Raw genomic sequence first — 19,423 nt, forward strand, 5'->3', positions numbered from 1 at the left:
TTGCCATGGAAGAAGCACTTCAGAGTGTAGCAGAGAGGGATTTAGGGGTGGAAGTTGGAGCTAAACTAAACATCCTGGCTTTTGCAGATGATGTTGTCATATTTGCAGAAAATGTAGATGATTTGAGGTCACTAACTGGACTATTTATGAGTGAGGCAGAGAAAGTGGGGTTGAAGGACGAATGATGCAAAAACTAAATATATGCACTTTAGAAGGAATCAAAATCAAAATCAAAGAGGAGGACCCCTACAAATTGATGGGCATGTTTTCGAACAAGTGGAGAACTTTAAGTACCTTGGGGTCACAATATCAAATAAAAAACACAGATGAACCAGAGATACAAAATAGGATCAACTCAGCAAATAGATGTGCATATGCATGCAATAGGATACTTTCAACCAAATCTCTCTCTCACAAAACTAAAACTAGAATATACAAAACAATTATATGTCCAGTGCTTTTGTACGGATCCGAAACGTGGAGGCTAAATAAGAAGGATGTGAAAAAAGCTTCTAGTTTTCGAGAATAGAATTTTACGTAAAATTTATGGGCCATCATATGAACAAGGGGTATGGAGAAAGAAAAACATAATAGAGAAATCAGGGAGCTCTACAATAGTACGGATGTAATAGGAGAAATAAAGTGCAGAAGACTCCGTTGGGCAGGCCATGTTTTGAGAAGAGAAGAGAAATGCAAACTGAGGAGGGTAATGTACGGTAACCCAGAAGGAAGACGACCCCGTGGGAGACCGAAAGTGAGATGGTGGAACCAGGTGAAGGCTGATATGGAGAAGGTGGGCGCTTCAGAGGAAGATGCGGAGGACCGTTCAAGATGGAGGAGCTTTGTTGGTGCGGCTAAATATCACCTCCGATATAAATGGCCCTGGGAGTAGGAGTAGTAGTAGTATATTTAATTTACTTCTGTCATCCGATTGACTAGAATTTCAGGTGTTTGGAATTCTTCTATTTTATATGTTATTTTCTTCTGTCATTATAACATGCAGTGTAAAACTATTTGAATGTTTGAGGTTATGTGTAATTTTTGTGGTTGGATGCCATTTCATTATTTTAGATCTTACTCATTGATTCCAATTCTTATTCCGTTCTTTAAAAATGCCTCAGAAGCGGAAATCTAGTCTATTCAAAAATTTGTCGCGAGCTCGTGCATCAATAGTTGCACGGAATCGAGAATCTGTAGTTCACGCAGAGCTGAGAAGACGACAGCAAGCACAGCGACTAAGTGTTTTGAGAGCAGCCGAAACGCCTCTTCAGGCACAAGTTCGTTCAGAAAGATTGTCATATTAATTCATTTCTATAGTAATGATCTCCGATGCTTATTTGCAAGCGAAGTTGCGGGTCAAAACTAGTATTAAATATATTAGTACAATATTATTTATACTCCTGTAAGTAGTATAGTACTACTTATTATAATATTGTAAAGTCAGGTAGATCCAATATTAATTCGAACGATCTATTTGGCGGTTACACTCACTATTCTTGAGAATTGCCTTTTTAGCGCTCACTTTATTTTCAAGACATCTTTAGGCGTGTTCCGCCTGGGCGTATTACTTCCTTTGTCCAAGCCTAGGTAAAAGATAGATTGCTTGGCGCATTGCTTCTTCTACTCACGGAAATACAAAATATAGATCGATACTACTACGTGACTTATTAATAGTTCCTCTTAGCTTTCATATTTTTATCATCATAATTAATTTGTTTCGATATATTTAAAGTTAATGAATTAAAAGTCCCTTTGTATAAGCAATACTTGTTATTAAAATGTAAACTATATTAGAGCTAGGCATTATACTCACCCTGAGAGTTAGTTGTGGTAAATAAAAATGCTATTAGATGAAAAACATTAAATTGATTGTATCGTAGCAACCTTTTCACCCCAAAACAAAGTATCATCCTTGCTTGGACCAAGAGGAGTCTGTGTAGCAAAGTTTCAAGTCTGTAACACATTTCACGAGTTATCGCATATACGGGCAGACTAACAGCCAGGCTGGCGGAGTGCCCTTTGATATTCTGACCCCAATATAAATTGGGTTCTTTCTTAGACCAAGACGAATCAAGCAACGTCGAGCGTGGTTGCTGCTTGGATGGGTTTCCGCTGGGCGATCCTGTCAATGCAAGCAGTCCGCCTGCCCGGCCATTGATGGTCAGACAAGCGGACCTCTAAGCCATTGCGGACCTCTTAGCCATTGAGGACCTCTAAGACATTGAGAAAATCTAAGCCATTGAGGACCTCTAAGCCATTGAGGTCCTCTAAGCCATTGAGGACCTCTAAGTCATTGAGAAGCTCTAAGCCATTGAGGGCCTCTAAGCCATTGAGAAGCTCTAAGCCATTGAGAACCTATAAGCCATTGAGAACCTCTAAGCCATTGAGGACCTCTAAGCCATTGGTGACCTCTAAGCCGATGGTCCTCAGGTTGAGTGTTAGAGAGCCTTAACTTCGCTTGGTAAAATAAGACGTTCTTGACTTTGTACAAATCTCTAGGAATATTTTATCCAGAGTTATTGCATAGACGAATGGACAGCGATCTTTAAGAAGGCACTATCGGGTCCTTAGCTTTATTAGTGATTAATAGGTTTTTGTGACGTTGAGTACATTGTTTGGAAGAACTAGAACGATTGAGTACGGTCTAGAGTACCACAGTCCCCGAACACCTACCCTCGACACTCACGGTGCGGTCCCAACCCTGCGCTTTGTACACGTGACCGCGGTTATGCATAATTATAATTAATTCATAGCCGGCTAATTTCCATAGTCCAAGACGAGGCGCGGCCGCAGAGCCAGCTGAGCCAGTCCGCGAGGCAATTCTCATGAAATTGAATTGGACAATGATTGTAAACATTTCGCGACCGCAACAATCAATTATTTGCATTTTAAAGGCCGCAATACAAATAGACACACTTTCTATTGTCAGCGGCGGGAGGGGAAGGGGGAGGCGCGTGGCCGGGCAAGTGCCCGAGGCGGAAAGTACTATTATCAATATTCAAAGCCCCCGCGCCTGGAGGGCCGCGCCGTGTAATCTCCGAGGCGAGACCGTGTGTCCGACTATTGGCCTTCTAGTCCTAGTTCGGACAGGTTCTCACGCACAATCACTGGTATTAGACTAATCATCGAGCACGGGACAAACAACGATAATCGTGCTGACGATTTGTCCCCCTCTCTTCCGCCTGCCGCAGGCCAAAACGAGCAAACTCGTTCGGTCCCTTTGACAATATGTGAGACTCAATTGGCAATAGTACTTAAAACTTCGACAGGAATACCAAGAAATGCCCATATAGTCCATAGATTTATAATATTTAATGAACACTGATATCAGTAACACACTAACTTGATGCCTCCGAATCAGAATTCAAAGTTCACAATAGATTTGATAACATGTCCATTGACTCTTGAAAGTACAGATAGAGATGCTCAGTACTGAAGTTAGGTGACAATAATTAAATTATCAGGTGCTAACATAAATCTTAATATTCACCCAAAACTTGGTCCATTCAATGTCACTAGATTTTTTTAGTTATTAAGTTGCGAAAAACCCGTGCCCAAAACGAGCAATATGCTGAAATCTACAAAATAATTCATAATTTAAATTATAAAAAATATAGTTATAATCTGTTTTCTAAAATATTTCTAACTAAATTATCTGTTGATGTAGACAAATATTATGGTTTCCCCCCTTGGAGAGTGAATGTACCAAGTTTGCTTCTTTATCGCATAAACATTTTAAATACTTTTGTGAAACGATGTTTTAACCCATTAATTACCAACTTTTTAGTTTTTTTACAAAATCGATAAAACTAAGGATTTTGGGTCCAAATAACATTTCATTTATAGTTATACCGTTTTTTTAATAAAAAAATGAATTTTTTAACACACAAAAATGGTTGTCCTATAAATATGACAGTGGTAGTCCATAGTGTCTTTGTATAATAACCTGGTGTCCTAAAATTATGACAGTGGTATTGTAAAGTGTCATTACGTCAAGCTAAATTTTTTAACAAAATATAATGTTATGTCAGTAACTCTTAAGATATGAAAATAATATTACTTTAAAAATTACATAAATGATTGTAAAAAAGATAAAAAAGACCTAAAATCTAAAAAAACTTATGGCTTATATACGCTCACTTAGAGTGGTAAGGGCCAAAACATTTCTTACAAAGGGTCACATTGCACTTTTTGCAAAAACGTAAGAGGCTTTGAAGTACACAGTCGCATTTGGCATCTTCTTTGCTTGTCTCTAACGTGTAAAAGATGATATCTTCCGTCAAATCTTGCGTCATCAAAAGGCGCTGCTTGTTGACTACGGGGGTATTACTGAAGGTCTTCCAATGGGCAGACGTTTATTACTTGCCTTCAAATAAGGAACAGCTATAGCTACGCCTGAAGTTTAAGAGAGGAACAGGATTGTCTGATGTAAGCTTGTGGATAATAATCCAGGCATTTACTAACGTCATGTCAATAATTCTGGTAAATAATGGCCAATACCACTTTTTCCCTTTTATTTTGATACAATATTTAGATGCCAACCAGTCATGAAGATCCACTCCCCCCATAAAGCTACTATAATTTTTAATACTTTTCGGGACTGGGAAAGGGACTTTTTTTTTTCTTTCTTACTGTACCTAGTAACATTGGCCAGGGGTTCAACACTGTCGAAGTTGGTTGCAACTGTTACTATATTATTGTCATTCCACCTCGTCAACATAATTCCACTATCCAGATCACTAGTGTAATCATAGCCTCCTCTACCTAGTTTATTCATTTCCTTTTTGTCCGGTAGGGGACATTTTTTGTGTTCGATTTTCTCTTATAGTCCCACTAGTCCTGAATCCTAAGTCAAAGAGTTCTCCAAGCAATTTCTATACTCGTAAAGAAGTTGTTAAAATATAATTCGTAGCTCAAAGGATCATCAACAAAAAAAAAAAATAGATTGAACAAACTCTCCTGCCTAATCCAATATTTTCTTCACATCCTTGATCTTTACCACAGTACAGATCAAAATTGTAACAATAACCACTTGTACCACATAATGCCCAAAACTTATATCCAAAGCATACTGGTTTTCCTCTGATGAACTGCTTTAAATTATTTCGACCAAAATACTTTATTATCATCTCAACAGCAAGTTTATCTTCAAAAACACCAAACTTTGCAAATGATTGCTGTATTTTTTCCAGGAGGGGCCTCACTTTAAAACCTCTATCACACTTTGTTTCATCATTGAGCATAGCATTATCTGCAAAATGAATATAAGATTTTATAAGCCAAAAACGATTTTTGACATTGCATTTGCCACAATGGGGACACCTAAATCCTCTGCAGTACTCCAATAAAGTGAAACTTGAGGTAAACAATTGTACCCGGATAACAGAAGAATGCCAATAAATAACTTCAATTCATCAACTGAAAAGGCAAACAACTGGTTATTTTTTATTTCTAAAGCGTATTTCATATTTTGAGTAACAATGTCTTGCATTATTGTCTGTTGTTAGTAAGCTTTCAAATATTTCAAACTGGTGATTTGCTATGAAACCTTTCTTTTAAATCATTGAGACACTGTAAAGAACCATCTCCTTTAGCTGGAAAAACCATACTCAGGTAGACACATTTTCCAAGTCGAGGGGGTAGTTCTACTGACTGTTCTTTTTCTTACTATCAGTGGATTTATGTGGTTTGTTAAAACTTTCTTTTCAATACTTTTCTAGAGTTAGTGTTCTCGGGTTTTCCTTTAGTAGGTTTGCTTTCATTTGACGTTTTACAAGTCTAGATCATTATTTTGCTTCAACTCTAATTCTAAAGTACCACATAATACCTCAGAAATATCCACATCCTCAGTATTATCATCATTAAACTGTTCTTCATCAGTAAGACAATCGACATTTTGTGGCGGTAAAACAACAACATTAGCACTAGCTACATTAGCTTCACTTTCTTCTAAATCTCCTAATAAAAGAAGTATTTCTTCAATTCGTCATGTGTGATGTACTTGCCATTGTTTATGAGTAAAAAATACACATTTATCAATAAAAAAACACAGAACTAAAATGATTCATATCACAGTAAAGACAACGTTCAGCAAAAGTAAACTGCAGGCACTCCATTGAGACTCTGGTGGGGAGAGATCAGGTTGTAACTAGTCTCTGGAGCAGATACTGCGTAAGCCACTGCTATTTACCACTGTCATATTTATAGGACAGCTTACCAAAAAACATGGCTGAGAGCTAAGTTTAAGCTTTTTTCATGAAAAAGTTATACTTTTATTGAAATATGGACTATATAAAATAAGAGATTTGTGTTGTTTAGCTCAAATAAAAATAAGTAACATTTATTGTACATATAAATGTATCATGAAAGGTTCGCAAGTAGTATTTTTACTTATTTAAAGGCAGTAAATATAGGGCTTAAACCTAAAAATTTGACAATAAAAGTGTTAAAAATATTAATTCAGTATATAATTAATAACACAAGAGGGTTTTTAACTATTATCCTAGTTTTATATATTAAAAAATTAAAATATTTTATAATATGTCCTAAAAATATGACAGTGGTAGGCAATGGGTTAAGTACCTACTGTTAAAGAATAGTAATTAAGCCAAATTTGGATAATATAAATACGGTATTTTGCATTTTGTTAAAACGGTATCTTTATAAAACACAGTGCAATCACAATGGCCATGCTCCTTTGTCTCCGTTTCGTAGTAGAAAAAAACCAGAGTGATTAGAACAAACGGAAAGACTTTCAAACTAAGTTTCCAAGGATATGAAATATAAATGTTTGTAAATATATGTTAATTTTTAACAAAACACGAATATACGATCTATCGTCCAGTGGTATTTTAAAAAGAAAATAGTTGGACGGTATATCATCCAATGGTTTTCAAAAGGATTAGCAAGAAGGGCCGGATTTATGATTTGACATTCCTCGACCTTTTAAAAAATAGCATCCAGTCCCCCTGAGGGTCAATAATGAACAGTACCAATACATTATCGTACAAAATATTAAAATTATCGTACGATCGGGATATATTATCGCGTAATTCACATTTTGGCAATACAATGTTTTATGTACTTACGTAATAAATTATGTTAAAACGCTTACCATTTGGGTTGTTTTGTTTTGGATTTGAACTGTACCAATGCCACTTTGTTTATTTATAGGAGAAACACGCAAAATAATGCAGTTTATTTATTTTTAAGAGCACCACACAAAATTGTCTAATATAGTGGAAATACGCACATAATATTAGATAAATCACTAATAAGATAGATCCAGAGAGTGCTTCTATTACACCTGCAGCGCCTCTTACTTTAACTGTAGCATCGTGGTGGAGTTTGCACAATATTGAGACGGCTACTGTTTATTGATTTTGGGTATCCTTGCAGAAGGAAGATTTAGAAAAAGTGCAGCTCTACCGTATCCGGTTAACTGGTACTTACTTCCCAAGCTATGTAAACTACAACGTTGAGGTTCTGCAGCTCACATACGGTACTTTATGTATGCACTCTGCATAGAGTAACAACTAATTTACTGTTTTACTCACATTTGTTGTAAAAAACGGAGGTAAAGGGAAAATATTAGGATGCAGCTTCTAGCAAATTTTGAAAATGCTGTTTATGTAAGGGGGAAGTCCCATCAAAATTATTGAACCTTCTACTTTAACATCAAATGAACCTACAGCTAATTGGCCAATTAATGTACCTTTAAAGATAAAAAAGATAAGTACCTTTAGAAAAGAAAACTTGAGTATATCCACGACTGAGATGGATCAAGAAGTAGGCTTATGCTTAGGTCAAGCCGCAGAACCTGCATTTGACTATTTGCTAGTTGATGCTAATTCTTTGAAGAATTAAGAGGAAAAGCTGATTTACCCTGAATTTTTACAATGTGAACAAGTTTTACTTTCAAAAAATAAAGTAGGGTTCAACACAAACTTGTGGAATGTAAACAATGTCAAAAAGAAATAGTTTCCGTGCCAAGCTCAGCTAAAGTTTCAGGCACAACCGAGTACGATGTAAATAGGAGAGTGACTAGGGCATTCCAAATTCTTAGCAAAGGCCATTCTGCAACAGAGCACTTTTATTTAGTAATGAACATGGATTATATGAGCAAAGGACTTTTCCAAAAACACTTCGGCAAACTCCACAAACTGTCCAAAATGACTAGTAATGACTATTCATTAGTCAAGATTAGATAATTTTGCCATAGTTTTTATAAGAAACAATACCAGTCTCTTACAGAGAATTCCATAATCCACTTAGCTGTGAGTTTGACGGCTCTTGGCATCAGCCTGGCTTTATATCCAATTTGATGCGTCGATAGTGTTATTCATATTGACACGGGGCGAATGATGGATTATTGCGTTCTTTCCAAATATTGTCATAACTGTACTGTTAGCCTACTACAAAAAATTTGGTTGAAAATAATCCTGAGTTCTATTTTTGGTACTAAAGACGTAGTGCAGACTGTGATATTAATTATACAGGATGTTCATCAGCAATGGAAGTCACTGCAGCAGATGTACTATGGAAGTGTTCACTTGACTACAACTTTTCAAGTAACGGTGATCAACCGTCCGTTACCGTCGGAGAACTGTTGTCAGTGACGGTGATTTAAAAGTGTTTAGTCACTTGAAGGAGACTTCTGTATATGGTAAAGATTTAACCATAGAAAAAGAAGAGTGTATCAACCATGTTTCCAAACGGCTTGGGACGGCTTTACGAAAACTAGTGAAAGATACAAGTAAAATCGAAAAGGTTTTACGCCTGAGGAAAAGCTTTCGGAAGTCTCAGAGAGAAATCAATTGCAAAGCGAACCAAGTACTACTGCAATAATTAGCAGAAAATGTGAACAAGATGTACACTTATTGACGAATTTATTTTGGGTACTTTGTATCACTGCATTTCGGCAGAAGTAACCTCAAATCGTTTTAAATGCCCACAAGGTGAACACAGCAGGCGTTTCTTCAACCGTGCCGTAGCCAACAGAGAAAAGCCAGGTCTCGATAGCCAAAACATCAAAACACATATCAACAATGTTGTTAAAAAAACTATTTATAAGAGTATTTATAAGAGTAGTTAATTTATAAAGTATCTTAGTGGCAAAACCAAAACCTTCATAGCCATTTTTGCATAGCAGTATCAGATGCAGTAGTCTATATAACTTCGGAAGTGGCTGGTGTGCCAAGTCTAGTGAGAGCATCCCTCTAGTCTGGTGCTAAGACTTCGAGAACTGCTAAACTGCGTGACCAGCATCGTTGTAACAAAATAGAAAATACCAAATCTAAAAGGTTGCAGCGAATAAAGTACTACTTGAGATTAAAGAATATCCCAGAAGAAGAAAAGAAAAGAAGGAAGGTGTTACATTCCCTAATTCAATGTAAGTAGGTTTTTATACACCAATTAGAGGAGAGTTTTGGTTTTTGTCCGTTTTCGGGAAGTTAACTTTTTTGTACGAGGAAGTATATTTCTCAAGTTCTATAAATTATAGACGGATTATTGTTTTGTTTTATCCATAAATTAAGGTCTATCATTTGTGTAGTATATGGTTTTTAGTGTCATGAAAATATTTTTAAAAAAAAACATTTTAACCGTTATTGTTAAAAAACATTATTTTTAAATGTAAAAAATATTGAAACTATGACTTTTAATATTTTGTAAAACCAATACTACAGTTGAAACACAATATATTTAGGAATAAATTTTGAAAAAAAAACGTACCCCTATTGCTTACTCAACTTGAGACATTTGCGTCCTCGTAAACTTCTTGCAAAACGTTAAAAACCCTCCTCCCCTCCTCACGACATGATGAAAAAACCACTTTCAACAAGGCAACGAAACATACACATTAGAGTATAGTTTGAAAAAATGGCCAGTAAATAAAAACAATACTTTTCATTTGACTTTCCTCCTATATAAAGTATTGTTTAACGACTATTATCGTACCTTATAAAAAATAAACCAATAAAGCTAACGAACTAGACCACAATGTACTATGGAACTCGTGTATATTCAAGTTTACTGTCCTATTAGACAAATTTGTTATTAGTATATTTGTTGATGACGCTGTATTTTCCAGATATAGAACTGTTCTAAAAGCGAGGTACATATTATACAATACTATGGAAGTATATACAAACTTGACGCCAGTAGAAGCTAGCTAGGAAGGATCAATACAGACCAGCTGCAGAGCTGCCATTGGCTGGGTCCGTACCTCCCATTTCTGTATTTGACAGCCTCATTTCGTACAGTCTGTGAGAGCAGACATTACTGAATGTAGATTTAACGATTCTACTGCGTACTTCACACGTTATGGCATCAGAGTCTGGTCATTTATTTCGGTAGAAACAAAATTTTATATGAACTAAATCGTATGTTAAACTAAGAACATTAAAATAAGGTCACTAAATGTCATTTACATGCTGGAACAATCTAACAGGAGTTCTTGTCCAGAAATTGTTTATTTATTGTTCCGACGGAATTACACCAGTAGTACACATAAATAAGTTAAAAAGGGTATACACGATTAATAGCACTAATAATATTTACTTACATAATTAAATAACAAACAGTATTAAAAATAAATAATCAACAAAACGAATAAGTAAGAAACATAAGTTAGTTAATAAATAATCAACAAAAAGGTAAAAAATACAAAGACAATAATAGTTAAATATCAAAACAAGCAACAGTAATAAATTTGTGATATGTGATAAGAAATAAGTAACAACAAAGTGATAAAAATTTGACAAATAACCATATGAAAAATAACAATACATAACCAGCAACAAGCAAGAAAAGATAAATAATCAGGAACATGCGTAAACATAAATAATAATCAACAACAATCTTAAATAATTAAATAATTTAAAATAAACATTAACTAAATCCGCCACATGCATACTAGAGTGACGTGCGACTGTGTGTGTGTGTGTGTGTGTGTGTGTGTGTGTGTGTGTGTGTGTGTGTGTGTGTGTGTGTGTGTGTGTGTGTGTGTGTGTGTGTGTGTGTGTGTGTGTGTGTGTGTGTGTGTGTGTGTGTGTGTTCAAGTTCAAGTTCAAAGTTCAAGTTCAAAATTCCTTTATTCTACAAAATTTAACAATATTACAAAAATTACAATTTTACTCCCAGTGCGCTTCAGTCAGCGCGTGCGGGAGTGGAGTTGGTGAAAGCAGTCTATTTCAGTCCATTTTCACATTACTTGCTGTACATATCAAATTATACCATGTAATTACTCATCTAAAATATATTTATCCAATTTACATTAATTTAAAGGTCTATAAACATGCAATATAAGTAAATACATAACTAAACATGCATTATTTGTTAATATTTCTGCAGTGCAGGACCATACAACATACGTCCTTTAAATTTTTACAACTTTAACATTTTTTCAAAATTTTTAATATAATACATAACGCCAACAACAAAATAAATAAACGTAACAGAAATATAATAAACATAAATATAAAACAACGATGCAATAAATAAATAAATAAATAATATATATATATATATATATATATATATATATATATATATAACAGGTTAAATAAATAAATATGTAAATATCAACATGCCAATAAATAATTAAATAAATAAAACAAGTAACAGTAAAGTTAACAAGTAGAGTTAACAATTTGCTATAGGCATGAAACAAAACCAAACAACAATGACACAGTAACTAAGCATGCATATCTGGCAGTTTGCTTACAAACTCAATTGCTTTCATCTTTACTTTTGGCTTCTTTTCAAATATAATATTTTGGCCACTATGCGTCAAGAACCTATTATATATCTGAGGTCCCAGATAGCAAAACTGGTGCCTGCTGCGTTCTTTTGTTAACAAAGGTATTTTTAACAACAGGTTTTGACTAGATCTAGTAAAGCGATTAACTTGTCTAAATTCAAATTGGCCAAGATATTTCTGAATATGCATGATTACTGAGTACTGATAAAGCTGTCTAAATCTAAAAATATTATTTTCTACAAATAAGTGGCTCATTCTATCCATGTGCTTTACATTGTAAATTATTCTGAGAGCATTCCTTTGGTTCATAACAATGGTATTTAAATAAGTTGTGAAGGTCCCCCCATAGTGCACAATACCAAACCTCAGTAGGCTCTCAAACCAGGAAAGATAAACATTTTTTAATTGATAACTGTATGCAAAATCCTTCAGGTGATAAAGAACATAGTTTACTTTTCTAAGCTTTTTTGACAGGAAATTTATATGGTGATCCCATTTAAGACATTTATCTATGTACAAACCTAAATAGCCTACTTCACACAATCTACTACTTCTATATTACTACAATAACAACTATATATACATTGCTGCTTGTGAGAAAATAAATTAAATTAATGTGTGTGTGTGTGTGTGTGTGTGAAATAGGCTAAACGATCATAAAATATTGGTGTTATTAAATTGGTTGGTGGGTTATAATCAATTAAATAATTAATTAACTTGGTTTCTAGATTGAAAATCTGAGCCTGAGCAATAAGTTTGTTTTGCTAATCAGCTGTTCTAAACTAAAAAAATAATCTCTCATAACTCATAAGAATAGCACTGGAACTACTGTGGTAGCACGTGGGGCAGAGCACTATCGTCGGATGTACAGTATATGCAACCCACAAAAGGTATGTGTGTGTGTGTGTGTGTGTGTGTGTGTGTGTGTGTGTGTGTGTGTGTGTGTGTGTGTGTGTGTTGTGTGTGTGTGTGTGTGTGTGTGTGTGTGTGTGTGTGTTGTGGGAGGGGGGGCAGGTTGCTACTTAGGTCTTAACAAGGGAAGCCACTTTTCTTCTGAATGATGCGACAGTCTCATTGAAGAAGTCAACATGTGGAGCAGCATCACTTCCAGCTCTAAGAAGTCTAGAGAGACCGCTGTGGTAGGCGTAGTAAGCAGGATGATAGCATCTACGGAAGATGGTCATCGAACGAGTTCCTCTTGAGATGGAGAAGTCAATACCACTGAGGAGGCCAGGACAGTCAAGCAGTCCATTCACCAGTTTGAAAAGAGTTACAGTAAGAATGTGGAAATCTCCGTATCAAAATGATTTTAACATTTTTTTTAGAAAATGCATTGAATTGGATTGGGTTTTCAGGTGCCGAGGGAGCGCGTTATAGAGAAGTGTCAATCTATGGTTTTGGGTAGATTATGTTACCTTTGTGGCGAGTATTGTACTGATAATTAAATGTATCTTCTGCAAAAATACAAGGATACTTTTAAAGACTCTCAAAACTTCAAGTATACAGATACTTAAAAAAGTGAGGAGATTCAGTTGCTGAAAAAGCTTACAGTTAGCACGATGACCAGATCCTGACATAATGCGAATAATCCTCTTTTGAGTCTACATACTCGTCTAAATTTCGCTAGACGGCCATCAGAATACTATAGTAACTTTTAACTTGCTGTATAAATAAGCATAGTAAATTTGAAGGATAGTTTCTTTACCAACAACAGGCATATTTTATCTACAGGCTCTTATCAGTACTCGAAAGAGCAAAAGTAATTGAAGACAGCTTTGTGCATAGGATATCAAATCAATATGTTTACACCTTTTGAGTTTATCATCCAAAATAACACCAAGAATAGGGGTACACCCTGATGGACTGATACCATTTACGCTGCAACTCGCTAAATCACCGAAATATGGTGAGGGATTCATAATTTAATCTCAACATTATCAATGATGTTTAGCACTGCTATACAGAACAGTTACACGTTTAATGTTTCTCAACTTTCGTGACTAAGTTTCGAAATAAATAGAATAAGATGAAACGACGTAAAATAGAAAATGTTCTGTGTTAAATTATTTTACTGGAATGCTACATTTCAATTCTGTTGATATTTCAGTACTGATTTTAACTCAGTTCGTATTTTAAAATTAGTAATAGAAGACGTACTAGTCGGATTATTTCAATTTAATAAAATTAAATCTCAAACATCTCTAATCTAATGGAAAGATTTCAAAACACTTTTGAGATTATGATAGCTGAAATTTTAACTAACTATAGCTCTGGTTCGTTGTGGCATTTCGGAGTCTCAGACGGTATATCTCGTTCATATTTTTATATATTACCAGTGCTCTAAAAATTGATTAATTCACGTTTTTTTATTAGATCAATATACTAGAGTTGCGCACATTCCTATCTTTCGGGATGTGAAAGGTTTCATCTTCAAATAATATAAGTGAAAGCAATTTTTTAGGGTTTTGACACAAACACCATTTCAAAAAACTGGCGGATTCATTATTAGCATGTTGATGTATTTATTTTATTGCATATTAAGGTAAGGCAAATAAAAAGGGCTAACAGCATATTTTTATTGAATATAAAAAGGAATTTTTGTCTGCTACTAGTTACAGTATATATTTTTACAGTATATACTGAAATATTAGTAAAACTTTCACCCAAAACAGTTATTACTTACCTCTAAAGACCTCCAAGCGTGGTCTTTCTGTTTATTTTGCAATGATTAGCGTATTAGTCCAGGAGAAATAGCAGTTAAAAATGGTTAAATAAATAAATGTTTTCTTACAGCAAAGTAATGGCACAATTTAGTCAAATACATCATAAATAAATTTAAAAAACCATTCCGAACCAAAATCGTCTATTAGGGGGTATAGGAGGGGTGGTTTTTAGGGGTGAAAATGGTTTTTTGCAATTTGTGAGTAAACAATGCATCCTATTGAAAAAAATCAAATGTAAAAGTGGTTGGAAATAAAAATATCTATAACTTATGTAGTAATCATTTTTGCCCTAACCTCAAAAATTTCCCCAAAAAATTCAAAAAACAGTTTTTTTGGTTTTTAATTTTTTTCTTTTACAAAAATGGTTTGATTGAGCTGAAAGTTTGATCAAATATACTTTGTGCTATTCTAAAAAATACTATATTTTTTCATTAAGAAATATTCAGCCGTTAAAATAAAATTTCACTTTAAAAAAATATTTTGATAATTTTCAATCACCATTTTGAAACATTTTTTTTAATCAAAAAAGGTTCTATGACGGCTCATTATTTTCGTTTTTTAGCCTATTTTGAAGAAATGAAATAAAAAATATGTAGTTTATTTGAAAAAACTGCAGAAAAATTGAAAATAAACAAAATATTGACATTTTTCATTATAAATTGTATTATTTACGTGGAAAAATTGTTATTATTTATTTAAATTGTAATTTTTTATACCAGTGCTAGTTGTAAGCATTAAGTAAAATAATAATGAATCATGCATATTTAACAATTACGTGGAAAGTTTTAAATAAATCAAAAAACAGAATTCGAGTCTTGGTATTTTTTGTTTTAATTTGTATTTTTCATCATATATTTTTTATTTCTTTACAATTCTTATTGAAATTGAATCGAGAAACCATTATTTCTTTCCAAAAGTTTTTTTTTTTTGAATATTTGTTTTTTTTCAGTAAACTTAAAAATATAAATATCTTTTTTTTCATATTCTACGTCATCTGATCGTGATTCATACTATATTCTACTCAATTTCCTGCTTTTTTTTAATGTAATGATTGTATCTCCTTTCATTGAAGGAAACACAAGATCGTTATCAAAACTATCACTCAATTTTTTTTAAATATATTTAATGTTGGGATATCACCATCAAAATCTTTTTAATTTCGTTAAGGGAAAATTGGCACTCGGATTAATTTTTTTAAGTAATACACGCAGTAACTTATGAAATCTTTAGAATCTACACTCGATGTATGTCTACAAGATGTTGAGCTCTCCCATCATAAAAAGATGACATGCACCTATTATGATAATAAGCTTGAACTTCATCTGATTCTTTGAGAAAATTCAGTCTAACTAACAGACTTTTATTAAATGATTCTGAAACATCCCTTCCCTTTAAAGTTGATAAAATTTTTCTTTAGTCTCAACCTTCTGCATGCCGCGAAATGCTCTATTTTGGTCTTGTTTGTTCTTTGGAAGCTGTAACAATTGATCGAGGTCTATTGTATGCCGATCGACAACCATCATGAATGTGTGCTTCAGTCAATTTATGAAATGATTTGTACCGCTGATCATTGCTTTTGTTTACTTGACGAAATAAGAGTATCTATCCCTCAACTTTTTATTTTCACCAAATCTCCATCGCGGCTTTTATAAATGATACAAGAAGGTACCTTTTCCACCATTTACATGAATCTATAAAATGCAGAAAGCACGATAAAATTAGTATACTGAAAATACGTAAAAATTACTAGATAATTAGCATGCGTAAAATTGTATGTACAGAGACAAAGTTTTATGATCTGTATTATTTTTAATAAGTTTTATTGAATAATGTGTATAAAATTTTGTTTCGCAAAATTTTAAAGTTTTACTTACGATTTGTATTTTATATGGACAAAAATCTTGTAAATTGCTAATCACGAGGCTTATTTCACGACACTACTCCAATATAACTTGACTGACGACAAAGCAGCTGCTTATTGAATGCTTAGAAACATACTGAGACCCGTATAATAGAAGAATAGGATTGACCCCGCCCTTTTGCTTCAAGGACGCTATTATATACCTGTACTATATATACCTGTACTATATATACCTGTAATCCAACTTTCACATTCAACAATGTTTCTAAACTCTTCAAAATATTCGAAAATTCTTCAACATTAAAAAAAATTATAATTTAAATAAATAATAACAATTTTTCCACGTAAATAATACAATGTATAATGAAAAATGTCAATATTTTGTTTATTTTCAATTTTTCTGCAGTTTTTTTCAATTAAAGTACATATTTTTTATTTCATTTCTTCAAAATGGACTAAAAAACGAAAATAATGAGCTGTCCTAGAACCTTTTTTGATTAAAAAAAATGTTTCAAAATGGTGATTGAAAATTATTAAAATATTTTTTTAAGTGAAATTTTATTTTAACGGCTGAATATTTCTTAATGAAAAATACAGTATTTTTTAGAATAGCACAAAGTATATTTGATCAAACTTTCAGCTCAATCGAACCATTTTTGTAAAAGAAAAAAATTAAAAACCAAAAAAAAAACGGCTTTTTGAATTTTTTGGGGAAATTTTTGAGGTTAGGGCAAAAATGATTACTACATAAGTTGTAAATTTTTTTATTTCCAACCACTTTTATATTTGACTTTTTTCAATAGGATGCATTGTTTACTCACAAATTGCAAAAAACCATTTTCACCCCTAAAAACCACCCCTCCTATACCCCCTAATAAACGATTTTGGTTCGGAATGGTTTTTTTTATTTATTTACTAGCCTAAACCCGCGGCTCCGCTCGCGTGGCAGTAGAGAGGGCTACATCAATCAAGCATCGAAAAGAAATACTAATTTTATTATACGTTTTTCCAATTAATTTATTGCTCTACTAATACATCGTAGCATATCATAAAATCTATTATAAAAGTTTTTTGTTTATTTTAATGCGTTTTGGTAAACAACGTTATTAGTTGTATTATTTGGAGCATAAATATAAAGGTTCTTCGGGTTTCCGACTCTTGTGCAAGCGACGTATAATTGACCGTGCGAGAAACATGAGGGTTCCAGATGGATTCCTGCGACGTTAAGTGATTGTCCTTGTATGTTTACAAAGAACAGCTGATTAAAAATTTGAAAAGACTCTTTCACTTAATAACATATGTTTGCTGCAATGCATTTCTTACGGGTATTTCTGTAACCAGTGGGGCGGAATCCTGAATCGGGAAAGGGATAAAAAGTATCCTATAACCTTCTACAGATCAAGACGAACAAATTAAAAAAAAAATTAGGCGAATCCGTCCAGCCGTTTGTGAGTGATGCTGTTACACACGAACAGTTTCATTTTTATATATATAGATGATGTATTTGACTAAATTGTGCCATTAGTTTGCTGTAAGAAAACATTTATTTTTTCAATCAGGTAATACGACTGGACTATATTGCATAAGTTTGAATGAATAACAAATTTTCATTTTGAATACGTCTTTGCATGTATACCCTTCATACCAATGTATAATTATTTAAATTTCTTAATATCATATGTTTATATTCGTATTAAAATGAAATTTGGATATTGTATATGACAAAACAGATGCATTTAATGATATGATAAAACAACTACAGTTTACTTTTATTCTATTGTGTTTTACTCGTATAACCTACAAAAAAATGAATCGCAAAATGTGTTGCTACTGGTCATCATGGTTATCCATAAGACTGATTAATAATATTCTCTAACCCTCAGCCACATCTTATAGAGCCAATAAACAATAAAGATTTTATGTTTGTGAATGCAGGAGTGGGTTGGTCTATGACAGCACATGCCGTGAACTGTATGTTACAGTGTGTGTGTGTGTGTGTGTGTGTGTGTGTGTGTGTGTGTGTGTGTGTGTGTGTGTGTGTGTGTGTGTGTGTGTGTGTGTGTGTGTGTGTGTGTGTGTGTGTGTGTGTGTGTGTGTGTGTGTGTGTGTGTGTGTGTGTGTGTGTGTGTGTGTGTGTGTGTGTGTGTGTGTGTGTGTGTGTGTGTGTGTGTGTGTGTGTGTGTGTGTGTGTGTGTGTGTGTGTGTGTGTGTGTGTGTGTGTGTGTGTGTGTGTGTGTGTGTGTGTGTGTGTGTGTGTGTGTGTGTGTGTGTGTGTGTGTGTGTGTGTGTGTGTGTGTGTGTGTGTGTGTGTGTGTGTGTGTGTGTGTGTGTGTGTGTGTGTGTGTGTGTGTGTGTGTGTGTGTGTGTGTGTGTGTGTGTGTGTGTGTGTGTGTGTGTGTGTGTGTGTGTGTGTGTGTGTGTGTGTGTGTGTGTGTGTGTGTGTGTGTGTGTGTGTGTGTGTGTGTGTGTGTGTGTGTGTGTGTGTGTGTGTGTGTGTGTGTGTGTGTGTGTGTGTGTGTGTGTGTGTGTGTGTGTGTGTGTGTGTGTGTGTGTGTGTGTGTGTGTGTGTGTGTGAGTGTGTGTGTGTGTGTGTGTGTGTGTGTGTGTGTGTGTGTGTGTGTGTGTGTGTGTGTGTGTGTGTGTGTGTGTGTGTGTGTGTGTGTGTGTGTGTGTGTGTGTGTGTGTTGTGTGTGTGTGTGTGTGTGTGTGTGTGTGTGTGTGTGTGTGTGTGTGTGTGTGTGTGTGTGTGTGTGTGTGTGTGTGTGTGTGTGTGTGTGTGTGTGTGTGTGTGTGTGTGTGTGTGTGTGTGTGTGTGTGTGGTGTGTGTGTGTGTGTGTGTGTGTGTGTGTGTGTGTGTGTGTGTGTGTGTGTGTGTGTGTGTGTGTGTGTGTGTGTGTGTGTGTGTGTGTGTGTGTGTGTGTGTGTGTGTGTGTGTGTGTGTGTGTGTGTGTGTGTGTGTGTGTGTGTGTGTGTGTGTGTGTGTGTGTGTGTGTGTGTGTGTGTGTGTGTGTGTGTGTGTGTGTGTGTGTGTGTGTGTGTGTGTGTGTGTGTGTGTGTGTGTGTGTGTGGTGTGTGTGT

This window comes from Homalodisca vitripennis, chromosome 4, assembly GCF_021130785.1.
Source record: "Homalodisca vitripennis isolate AUS2020 chromosome 4, UT_GWSS_2.1, whole genome shotgun sequence".
NCBI classification, from domain to species: domain Eukaryota; kingdom Metazoa; phylum Arthropoda; class Insecta; order Hemiptera; family Cicadellidae; genus Homalodisca; species Homalodisca vitripennis.